General features: G+C 43.3%; 1 protein-coding gene across 1 annotated transcript in view; it reads left to right on the top strand.

Moving 5' to 3' along the window:
* LOC144823114 (volume-regulated anion channel subunit LRRC8D-like) overlaps positions 1–12,775 on the top strand; it is a 70,185-nt gene that overhangs the window by 30,400 nt on the left and 27,010 nt on the right. The gene's annotated exons all lie outside the window — the stretch shown is intronic.

Here is a 12,775-nt window from a genome sequence, read left to right as displayed (position 1 = left end):
GCTCTACTGTGTCGTGGCCGGCCGGTCTGGTTGTAGGCCCAGATTTGTATTTCCTTTTTGTACAAATAAAGGTTTACAAAAAAAAGAATAGAACTGGTGGAGCAAGTGGATAAATGTAAATGTGGGATACTTGTAAAGCGCACTGTTACTCTACCCGAGTGTTCTGGCGCTGTAGACCGCTGGGGAACCCGTCCTGGTTTTCCCTGTGAGATGGTCCCTTTCTGGGTATCTCCAGGGTGAAACCAGGCATCCCCGGCGTCTGTGGGGGGCCGTTGTAGAGATGAGGCAAGCTTAATGCCCAGAGTTACCGAGTGTGTTCCCTGGTTAGAGTAGGCACTGAGGCGAGAATTATCGAGTCCGTTGACCCTGGTCCAAGACCCTGCCACGTCGGGAATTGAACCCTGGTCCCGGGCCGTTCTCTGCTTAAAGGTCTGCCGCCTCTAACCAGTGAGCCACACCTCTCCATAAGGGTAGCTTGTTCTAAGCTTTAGGGGTATGAAGGATGCAAGGCGTGTGAACAAACAAGATGGAGGTAGATCGCTAGCTTTTGGGAGGGCCGTGGAAGTGAATCCTATTGCTAAGGTATGGGGGAAGTAATTGCCAGCCTTGTAAGTATGACAGACAACTTTGTGAAAAGCATGCATGTGGACGGGAAGTCAGTGGAGAGTTTGCAGATGATTTGAGACTGACGGTTGATGAAGATTATTAAGTACTAGCCTCGCGGCTGCATTCTGACCCACCTGTAGCCTCAGGAAGAGGTGGGCTGAGATGCCAACATAGAGAGAAATACCTCGATCTAGGCTGCTAGTTCCAAGCGCTTGAGTGACTTTCTTTTTTGAGTTTAGTGGCAATCCCTTGAATATTTTTGAGCATCATAAGGATGCCGAAACCACTGTCCTGGGGTTGATCATTGCAAGCTGCCTGTCGATAACGATGCCTATGTTCCTAGTTAATTGCGCCGGTTGAGGAGGAGGACCTAGATCTACAGGCCATCAGGCATTAAACCAGAGTTATGTATTTAAAAATATGACTACTTCTGTTTCATCACAGTTAGGTTGGAGGCACTAAATGCACCCATTTGGCTACCTTTGTCATGGAACAGGTAAAGATTGCCTAGGCTTTTTGGTTAGTGAGTGGATCAACTGCATTCAAAATTATAGTAAAGCTGAAGGGTCTGATAGTGGCTGCTAGTCAGGACTGGGAAACCAGAAGCAGCTCTGACATAAATACTCACAGCAGTCCCACCTGCTTAATTAATAAATAAATATATATTCTCCTCTCCCTCCTCCCCTCTATCTCCTCCCTCTATTTTCTTCTCTGATCACTTTTACTCGACTTGCCCCCTCCCTTCTTTTTTCCCCTCTCGCCCCTTCCCTCACTTTTGGAGATATGGAAAGTGAAAGAGGCACCAGAAGAATCCACTCACCTAAGAAACGATCTCCAGCACACAGGCGAAATGCATAGCGGAACCAAAGGCCTGTCCAGACCTGCTAGTAGCAGGGCCATGTAATATTAAAAAGGGTGAGTTTGAGGGATGCAACACAGGATGCTGACTGAGTCTGAATGAAACAGGGGGAGGGAGAAAAACAGCGAGGGTCTGGTGAGAAAGAAAAGAATAGAAACGCTAAAGGGCCACGAGTCACCTTCCCAAGTCATGGAGGAGCTTGAGGGGAATGAAGTGGGACATCTTATCGAATGCAGATGATGGACCTTGAAGAAGAAGGCTGGCGCTTGCCTCCTTGTCAATAATGAAGCAGATGTCATCAGTGGCAGTTTTGGTGCTGTGGGTTGCCCCTGAAACCAACCGTATGGGATTGAGAAGGTGGCGAGACGCGAGGTAACACACAGGTTGAGGTTTGTCAAGTACTTTCCCTGGGTAGAGCAGCAGAAAGATGAGTCTGTAGTTGGCTAAGATCTTTGGGAGGGTTTCTTGAGTAAGAACACAACCATAGCATCTTTAATTCCATAGGATAGGAAGCCAAGTGAAGGACTGAAAAGAGGGGTGAAGGCCGCACCAGTGGGTTTGTGTCCTAGTGAGAAGTTGTGATGGGGGTATGGGGGTAGGTGTCGTTAGGTGATCTAGATGTAACAGAGCATGGATCTGATTACATCCTCTGTATTGAGAGGTGAAAAAGTAGGCAGAGCTGCCCCACTGGAGGTAGTGGAAGCCAGGTTGATGAAATTTAAAGAGTATTAGCAAGGTTTAGATCCAAACTTGTCGTAAAACACTTGATTTTCTTGTGAAACTAACAGGAAAGGGCCGTGCTGAGGTCAAGGGAGGGAGTGATAGTTTTCAGAGGAGGCAGAAGGTTGCAATAATTATTTTACAATGGTCAATATTTTAAGGAGGACTTGGCTCTTTGCTGAATGTGAGAGGCTAGGGAGAGTCACCTAGTTTGCTGCAGGTGGGAGTGGTAGTTGTGGAGGGTTGATCTGAAGGTGAGTCTGTCATGAGTGGAGCAGCTACGTCACCAGTGATGCTCTTGCTGCTTTCAGTAGTGTTTGAGCTGCCTAAGATCTTCTGTATACCACTAGCATGTGGAGTACACTGGGGCTCGTGTGTGTTTTGACATGAGCGAAAGTATTGGCAAATTATTAAGATGAGAAGTGGCTACATTTGTGTCTGTGTCCAGATGTGTGTGATATTTGAAGAGTTCAGAATTCCTGGTGTTGAGAAAGTTTAGCCAAAGGTGGAGTCTTAAGGTTGCATGAAGTCGTGGAGCTGGACAGTGTGGTTGGGATGTGGAAGGCTGTTAAGTAGTAGTCTGACCAATTTGAGAGGATAGGAAAATCCACCTTGATGAGAGGGTGTTAGTGAAACTAGGGTCAAGCAAGTGGCTTGATCTGTGGGCCCATCTGTGTGTCGGGTGTTCCCCCTAATAGTTCCTTAATACGTTTTTCACCTCTTAACTGGTGTGCTGTGAGGTCACTTCCTTGAGCATATAACTGAGTTTCTTTGGAGTACTGAAAATATTGATGCAAGGAATCTGGGGCCAGATGTACCAAAGGGTTTTACCCATTCTGTGTCTATGGAAAAATGTGTTCATACATATGGGCTTCAGTTGCCCTTTCTACATTCTATTTCATGGATGTTCTTTTTATAATTGTTTGGCTGGACAATTGACATTCAGCCTAATATTATTTTTATATTATTTATCCAGATATGTTACTTGGCTACAGAGTGAGCATGCTTTGAACCACTGTTCTGTGTTTTCACTGTAAATGCCAAGGCTTTTATGGGCATATTGTGCTGACCTTGTGCCTCCTAACACCTTGCTTGAGCTATGCATCACCAGAGAAAATGGTCTGCCACAGTTCCAACCTTCAGGTCCAGGCTACCCTGGGGTTTTCACTGCAAACGGAGAATCCGTGTATCTTCTTTGAGTCATCCTGGTTGGGTAGACCTAATACTTTCATGGAAGAGTATAAAGATGTCTTTGGATTGTCTTATTTTCAGATTTCCTTTGAACAATGCCAGCATAAGTTGGCTTTTCATTATGGGATACAGAGCCTTCCAGAGCTCAGCTCACATGACACGGACTGACTTCACACCACGAGTCTTTCGGTTTCATCTAGCTTAAACATGCTGATTGACGTTGATAGAGCTCAGGTTTTCTTCAGATCATGTCAAAAACGGTGACGGGAGAGACTGTGGGCGGACTTCCACCAAAATGCATTGGTTTTGAACTTCATTGTTTCCACCACTGGCAGACGAGGCTCTTGTAAAAAAAAATGTGCAGCAGTGTTGCAGAGAATCAACAAATCTGTGGCATATATATTTATATCTATACTAATATAATAAAGAGAGAGTCCAAACCTTTGAGGCGGGTAATCTCAGGAGCCACAGCACCAATCACAACACCCAATACAGCGTTGGAAAGGGCAGTTGCAGCAGAAGGACAAAGGCTATGCAGACACCCACCATATACATTTAAAAGGTAAAAGAACCGTGCCAGCAAAGTAGTCCCTTGAGGGCGTCTCTGCGCTGTGCTATGGGCGTGTGCTGGGGGCGTGACAAACGCTGGGTGCGTGTGGTACGTTCCGCCCTTCATGCCATGTCTCATATCGTGTGCTAATCCCACCCTGCTCCCTTTAAATACCCCTGCACCCCATAATCATAACCCACCCTTACTCCTTAAAATACCCCAACATCCATAAACACTAACCCATCTTAACCCTATAAATATACCCTGTACCCCAAAACCCAAACCTACCCCTGAACCCTAAAAATACCCCTGTACCCCAAAACCCAAACCTAGCCCTGAACCCTAGAAATACCACTGTACCCCAAAACTCAAACCTACCCCTGAACCCTAAAAATACCCCTGTACCCCAAAACCCAAACCTAGCCCTGAACCCTAGAAATACCACTGTACCCCAAAACTCAAACCTACCCCTGAACCCTAAAAATACCCCTGTACCCCAAAACCCAAACCTAGCCCTGAACCCTAAAAATACCCCTGTACCCCAAAACCCAAACCTAGCCCTGAACCCTAAAAATACCACTGTACCCCAAAACCCAAACCTACCCCTGAACCCTAAAATACCCCTGTACCCCAAAACCCAAATAACCCTGTATCTCAAACCTACCCCTGAACCCTAAAATACCCCTGTACCCCAAAACCTAGCCCTGAACTCTAAAAATACCCCTGTACCCCAAAACCTAGCCCTGAACCCTAAAAATGCCCATGTACCCCAAAACCCAAACCTAGCACTGAACCCTAAAAATACCCCTGTACCCCAAAACCCATACCTATCCCTAAACCCTAAAACTACTCCTGTACCCCATAATCCAAAACTATATCTGAACCCTTAAAATACCCAAACACCCCAAAACATATACCTCAGTACCCCAAAACATATACCCCTATACCCATACTTACCTTATCCAAACATTAAAAAAAAACATGCTTTTACCATTCATGCAAAATGTATGCGTGGTAAAAGCATATAAAATGTAATGCCATGCGTTATAATGGCATTGCGGAGTCATGGTACTTTCGTAATGAAAGTATGCGGAGTGATGGTATGCAGAAAGAAAGTTGCGGAATAATGGGTGTTTACCCTCCCCTGGTAAGTACATTGGTGGCACGGCGGCCCACATCTCCAGCAACATACTCATATTTTTTTCACCACCGATTTGAAAAATGCACAGGTCTCTCTCATTGATGGCCAGCACCAACATACACTTTTAGACACACCTCCCGCCACAAGTTCTAGAATTGCGAACTTTAGAGCTGGGGAGCTACGTTCAAATCTCGGCATCAGCTCAACATCCTGTGATTGCAGGCAAATCGATTTGTCTCCCCGTGCCTACCACAAATGAATGTGTTCTTCTGTAATGTAAATCGTGCTCATGCCATGTTGTCGAGTTCGCGCTATGTAATATTGCAAGGAAAAATAAAGTAGGGAAACTCGAGTTCACACACTACTGAACGCGCACTCTTAAGTACATCAGCAGTGCACTATGAATCGGAGCGTTTCACAGGCCTGTCACAGATAAGAAATGCGATCAAAACTAAATCCTACAAAACAATATACTACTGGCCGGCAGCAATTCATACCCGGACGACGGGATATATATATATCTATATCTATATCTATATCTATATCTATATCTATATCTATATCTATATATCATTACCTACTGGCGGTCGCCAGTAGGTAGTTATAGTTAGGATTGATTTCCATAGGGAAATCGTAACATTCTATTGGGAATAACTTTGGTGCCGGTGGACGAATCTGCCTGAAATTTTCCTCAACTTTGCCTCGCGGCGCTCCGCTACTTCCCTGAAAGTTTGGGGGGCATTTGTCAAGCGGGGGCTGAGATAAAAGGGGGGGTCCCAAAACATGTTTTCCCATGTTAATTTCCATAGGGCGGTCAAACTCACTTTCAGCTCGAACGGCTGAATGGATTTTCACCAAACTTGGCAAAATTGTAGGGACTGGTAGCCCGATGTGCCTTTGCTATGTCTCAAGATATGTGCTCCAGTGGATTTTGAGTAATTTAGGTTAAAAAAAATATATATATATCTAAAAGCGCGCCCCGGTACGAATACCGGGTAGCGCACCGGGCGCGCTACGCGAGTTCGCGCGCAGAAAGCTGATTGGCTCTCGGGTGTCTGTCAACATTCCAAACAGTCCTGAGCGGCCGCCATCTTGTGTCTCGGTAGGATCGAGACACAAGAGGTGGCAAAAACAAAGGGGCAATATCCAAAAGGGGGCAGGGTAGACCCCCCCCCCCCCCTGACCCCCTAGGTTTGATGTCGGGGTCATAAAAGGGCCCCGCCGCATTAAAAATGTTTTTTTTTTAAAAATTCGATTTTCACGAGGGGAACGCCCGGTACGCGCCCCGGTGCGCGTACCGGGGAGCGTACCCTGGAGAAAAAACAATGACAGACTTCTTTACAAATGTAGCATTTTTTAATACATTGGAGGGAGTTCTTTTTCGTTTTTTTAAGAACACCGCTCTTTGATGAGAATTGGAGGTAGCTCTGAAAAGAACTTTTGTTTTTCTTCTTTTTTTTTTTTTAACAAAAACAAAAACAGGGAACTGGAAACAGCTCAACAGGAGCCAAAAAAAAAATAAAAATTAGGCCTGGGGATGGCAGCGGTGGTTCTCGAGAGCTCGAACCATGAGTGTGACACTTTGCTCCCCATAGCAAAGAAGATGGTCACATTTTCGGCATTTTAATATAGCCTGATTAAAAGCAGGCTGAATATTTGGTATCATCTCCTGCTCACGCCGACGCACAGAAGGTGTTGCTCCACCGGTAGAAGTAGAGCCACCATCCCTGGGAGCCTCTCGTGCCAGAGCCCTGTCACTCTCCCGTGCATAGTTCTGGGGATGTTTCCTTGACACGTGGCGTATCATCGTTCAGTTCCCGAAGCTGTATTTTTTTCTGGGATTTCCTCTCGATAAGATGGGGTGGCATATTTTACACTCCACCTTTGGAGCATTTACCTTCTTCTACCCCTCTGGAATTTTGAAAAATTTCCAAATGAAATGTTCCTTCACAGTTCGTTCAGGAACCTCCTCATCAATGAAATCCTCAGTCTCATCACTGCTGCTGGATGCTCTTGCAGCCATGATAATAGAAGTAAATATGACACAGGTGCCAAAAGCAGGTCTTGCACTCACAAAAGTGAAACAAGAAGTGAAGGAAATGGGTGGGGATTTCAGTCTTTGTAAAAAAAAAAAAAAAATTAGGAACCAATGAAAAGTGTTATTTTCAAGTCACAAGATCCGGGCTTTCATCATTTGGAAACCAAAACTGATCTGCACCAATGAAAAGTGTTATTTTCAGATCACATGACCCGACGCGCTTACGCTACGCGCCTCGGGGCACGCAGCGTAAAGAGCGTCAGGACGTTGCGCGATCGTATGCGCTCGCGTGCTTCCGGGTGCGCTTACGCAGTGCGTCATATGACGCATCACGCCGCTACGCGAAACGTCACGATGTTGTTTTCGTTCGCGGGAATAGCGCTAACGGGACGCTCCCCGGTACGCGCCCCGGGGCGCGCGGTAACATTGCGCTTACCCGTGCGTTCACCGGTACGCGCCCCGGGAGCGCCCCAGGGCAAAATAAAAAAAAAAAAAGTTTACATAATTATACAATATAAAATTGGTTATAAAAAATATTACTTTTCATACCTATAGAGATTTGCTATTAAAAAAACCATTGAAATTCACTGAAAAAACCATAGGTTTCACACCAGTTATAGTTAGGAATTATCATTTAAAAAACTTATTAAATTCACTGAAAAAACCATAGGTTTCACACCAGTTATAGTTAGCTGGAAATTTTACTGGCATAAAACCAATGACATTCCCACGTTATAGTTAGTTGGACTCACTATAAATTGCGCGTGCAATGCACTGCTGATGACGTCACATATTACATCACTCATGACATGGTCAGTGACATCACTCATGACATCACTGATGACACCATCCAGTGAATGTGTGTCTTTCTGAAAAATAAATATTAGTGAGTAATGTTTAAATATTTAAATATATGTATTAGTGTTTCACTTTGTGTATAAGTGGCTGCATGGGTTGGTGAGTAGGTACATGTGTATGTATATTGGTTATTAGATGTTTTTCTTAGGGATGTATGACGTTACAACGCGAGATATTACAACGCACTCTGTTACAACGCATTTTTTACAACGCAGGATCCATTACATCGCATGGCATTACAACGCATGACATTACATAGCAGATGCTATTACAACGCATGCCATTACAATGTAAGTATAGGTAAGTATATCTTTTTTTAAAAAAATGTAATTAATCTAATTTAATTAATTTAATTTATTTAAATTAACTAATTTAAAAATTGTAATTTTAATTAATTTAATTTAATTAATTTAATTTAATTAATTTTAAAATTTTTAATTTAATTAATTTAATTATTTTAATTTAATTAATTTAAAATCGTTTTTTTTTTAAAACCCAAAAAATACCCCTGTACCTCAAAACCCAAACCTAGCCCTGAACCCTTAAAATACCCCTGTACCCCAAAACCCAAACCCAGCCCTGAAACCTAAAAATACCCCTGTACCCCAAAAACCAAACCCAGCCCTGAAACCTAAAAATACCCCTGTAACCCAAACCCAGCCCTGAAACCTAAAAATACCCCTGTACCCCAAAAACCCAAACCCAGTCCTAAAACCTAAAAATACCCCTGTACCCCAAAAACCAAACCCAGCCCTGAAACCTAAAAATACCCCTGTACCCCAAAACCCAAACCCAGTCCTAAAACCTAAAAATACCCCTGTACCTCAAAACCCAAACCCAGCCCTGAAACCTAAAAATACCCCTGTACCCCAAAACCAGCCCTGAAACCTAAAAATACCCCTGTACCCCAAAACCAGCCCTGAAACCTAAAAATACCCCTGTACCCCAAAACCAGCCCTTAAACCTAAAAATACCCCTGTACCCCAAAACCCCAAACCCTGCCCTAAAACCTAAAAATACCCCTGTACCCCAAAACCCAAACCCAGCCCTGAAACCTAAAAATACCCAAACACCCCAAAACGTATACCTCAGTACCCCAAAACATATACTCTTATACTCATACTTATTTTTAAAAATTACTTAAATTAATATATTTAATTTATAATATAAAAAAACATAAATTAATATTTTTTTTTATTCATAATATTATTTAAATTAATTTAATAATATTAAATAAAAAATTTAAAAAATTATATACTTACGTTGTAATAACATGCGTTGTAATAGCATCTGCTATGTAATGTCATGCGTTGTAAAGACATGCGATGTAATGGATCCAGCGTTGTAAAAGCTGCGTTGTAATAGAAGTGCGTTGTAAAAGCTGCGATGTAACGGTTGTTTCCCTTTTCTTAGTATCAGTATGAGTGTTTGTATGGTTTGGTGGAGGTATTACTTAGCACATAGATGCATGAATGACTGACTCTCTCTTTGTATGTGTTTTGAAGACAGCATATGTGCAGGACTGTATGGGTGGATGACTGTGTATATATGTTTGTGTTACTGAGTGAATGAGTGTCTCACTAGTTTCTTTATCAGTAACTGCATATGTTTTAATCTAGTGTATGTGAATATTGATGTATATAAGTGAGTATATCTGAGAGTAAGAGATTGTAAGAGTTCCTATTTAAATTAGTATGTGTTTCTATAAGTGATTGAGAAGTAAAGTGGTAGTGTGTGTATAGCTGTATATGCAAATAAATGGATGTTCAATAGTTTATTTGCATGTGTGAGTATGTGTGTGAGTACCTTTTGGATGACTGTCGGTGTGTAACAGGATGTATAGGTGTATCACTACATATGATGAGTGAGTATATGTATGAGTGACTATATAGAACTGTTGGTGAATGAGTGCATGAGTATATAGATGGTGGAATAATTGAATTGGTTGTTGTAACTGGTATGGCTATGTCAATTTTTTTGAAAATGTTAGTTTTTATTTTTGATTATGTGTTTCAAGGGTTACATTTCAGTGAAAGGAGGTCTGTCACTCTGTCACAAGGGTGGTGTCATCAGTGATGTCACTGACCATGTCATGAGTGATGTAATATGTGATGTCATCAGCAGTGCATTGCACGCACAAGTTATAGTGAGTCCAACTAACTATAACGTGGGAATTTCATTGGTTTTATGCCAGTAAAATTTCCAGCTAACTATAACTGGTGTGAAACCTATGGTTTTTTCAGTGAATTTAATAGGTTTTTTAAATGCTAATTTCTAACTATAACTGGTGTGAAACCTATGGTTTTTTCAGTGAATATATATATATATATATATATCTCACGGACTTCAGGCTGTCAGGATACGGCATTAGTTTAATGTCATAGGTCACCCTCAACCCTTGAGACAAGAGATGCGTTTCGGCTTACTGGAAGCCTTTATCAATCTGTTTGGCGCCAAAACTTACAGCATTATATATAGCCCTTCCCCCTTGAAAGGTATACATAGACAGAGAAAACATACTATCAAGTACGTACCAAAAATATGCAACCCATATGGCATAGGAAAGCTCTCAGCAACTACGTGTCAGCAAAGTTGCAGGTAAACATAATTGTTAATAAGTTGCATAGTGCAACTATAAATTGACAAAATGTACCATTGCCATAACGAGCATAACAAAAATTTAATTGCATACATGACTTGTATAACTTCAACACTCAAGGGAAAATATATACATTTAAATGCGATGCCAAACATTTTATCTCGTGTCACCTGAATTATTAAAACAAAATATATTAATGTGTTAAAACTGCATCCTGCTGAAAGTCACTAAATTGTCAAAATGAAAAAGAGCATTTGACCCGGGATGTCTGCCGAGGTTCCTGGCAAATCCTCCCAGTTTACGACCTCTGACCTCTGCACGGAAGCAGTGTTAACTTCAATCTTGTTGGGAATGCCACAATCCCTTAGCAAATATCGAAAGGCATCGGGACAATAACGGTAGTTATCCCACGGGATCAGATTAAATACCATTTTTAAACTAAATGACTTTAATGTCAAACTCCAAGCGCATGCTTGAAAACCAAAGGGACTACCAATCCCATAATGCCTTATGATGATAGGAATGTTATGTGGAAGTTCACCAGCGAATATTCCGAAGCACAAAGTCAGTGCCATGAATGAATTTAACCAGGACCAGAGATTGACGTTCCAATGTCTGAATTAACCAGCAGCATGAAAATTCAGTTTAAAACAGGTACAAACTCCGGGTGGAAGGGGACTGATGCACAACAAATGAATAAGCCGACCAAACCTCACTGCAGTGGCATGAGCCTCTGCAGTGCCCCCTATATATAATATAATATATATATATTTTTTTTAAGTGTGGGCTCCCTCACAGTAGAAAAGAAAATGGCCCCGACGTAGGCCCAGGGGTGGTGAATATGCCATTTAGGGGAGGAGGGTGCATGGCCTTACCCCAAGCCCCTGAGGCCTCAAGGACCAGATCCCCAGGTCAATATTTAAATGAAGGGGAGGAGGGGCTGAGCTGCCCTTCTCCCCAATCCTTAAAGGGCCCCAGGGACCCCATCCCCCAGGACCGATTTCTGCAAAATATGGTAGTGGGATTGCACAGCTCCTCTCCCTGTGCCAGTAAAGGCACTGGTATTTATAACTTGTGTCCTAAGGTAACTATATCTCACGCCCTCGCCATGCACTTCTAATTACACCACATATTGCATCACTTATGACATATCCTAAGACATCATTGATAATCACTGCAATATTTTCAACATTTGCAATTAAATTATTGATGAGAAAATTGTGCTTGGCGGAGCATGAATTATATTTCCTTTAGGGCATTAGTTATTGTTGCCAAAGGCAATGAATTTCAGTCGTTTTGTATGTTTATTACGTTACGTTGTCACTGAAATTCTCACCCAACTAAAACTTTACTTTAACCTTTGTTTTTTTTCTGTGGAAAACAAAATATACATTTATATATCGGCCAAATCGCTAAGATTAAAAAAAAAGGGACAAGGTAGGAATACCGCGAACCCCCCCCCCCAGGCCTAGTGCTGTTGTCCCAAGGGACCTTCACCTCCTTGGGGCCACAAATACAATTTAAAGGGGGAGGGGCCATGGAGGCCCCCTCCTAGGCCTTATTTGTCCCCGGGGACCACCACCTCTCTGGGGCTTGGCCAACATGTAAGAAAGGGGAGGGGGTGTTTTCGGCCCTGGGGACGACCACCTCCCCGGGCTGGCCCTAAAAAAACAAAGAAGGGGGCTGCGCAGCCCCCCTCCTGGAGCCATTAATAGTCTTGGAACCCTCCAGGGCCAGCTCCCTATGTCCCGGGGTGGCCATCCCAGAACATAGCTGTTTGCTCTTGCTTGGCAGGAGCTTTAACAGCTCCCACCAAGTGAGAGCCCAAGTAAGTCCGCTCCCAGCAAGTGGGAGCAGAAAAACTGCTCCCGCCCGCTGGGAGCGGGCTTTTCATCTGTTTTCCTGCCCACTGTCAAGAGGGTAGGAAAATCGATGAAAGAATTCCTCCTGCACGTAGGGAGCAGCATTTGTACTGCTCCCTGCGTGCAGGATAAATGTTGGCTCCCACTGAGGCGGGGAGCCAGCAAGGACCATGAGACATTGGGGCTCACCCCAGCGCTCCCTAACACTGGGTGAGCTCCAGGGCACCCAGCATCAAGAGGTGGGCCCCAGGGAATGAAGTCCCCACTGAATTGCCAGCAGCACAGAGAAAATAAGCAGCGGCCTGACTTCAAAGATGAAACACGCTTTAATACCATGCGACAGCACTTTTA

The sequence above is a fragment of the Lissotriton helveticus genome, chromosome 1_1 (assembly GCF_964261635.1).
Source record: "Lissotriton helveticus chromosome 1_1, aLisHel1.1, whole genome shotgun sequence".
NCBI classification, from domain to species: domain Eukaryota; kingdom Metazoa; phylum Chordata; class Amphibia; order Caudata; family Salamandridae; genus Lissotriton; species Lissotriton helveticus.
The sequence above is the reverse complement of the archived record's forward strand: the minus strand, read 5'-3'. Positions and strand labels throughout refer to the sequence as shown.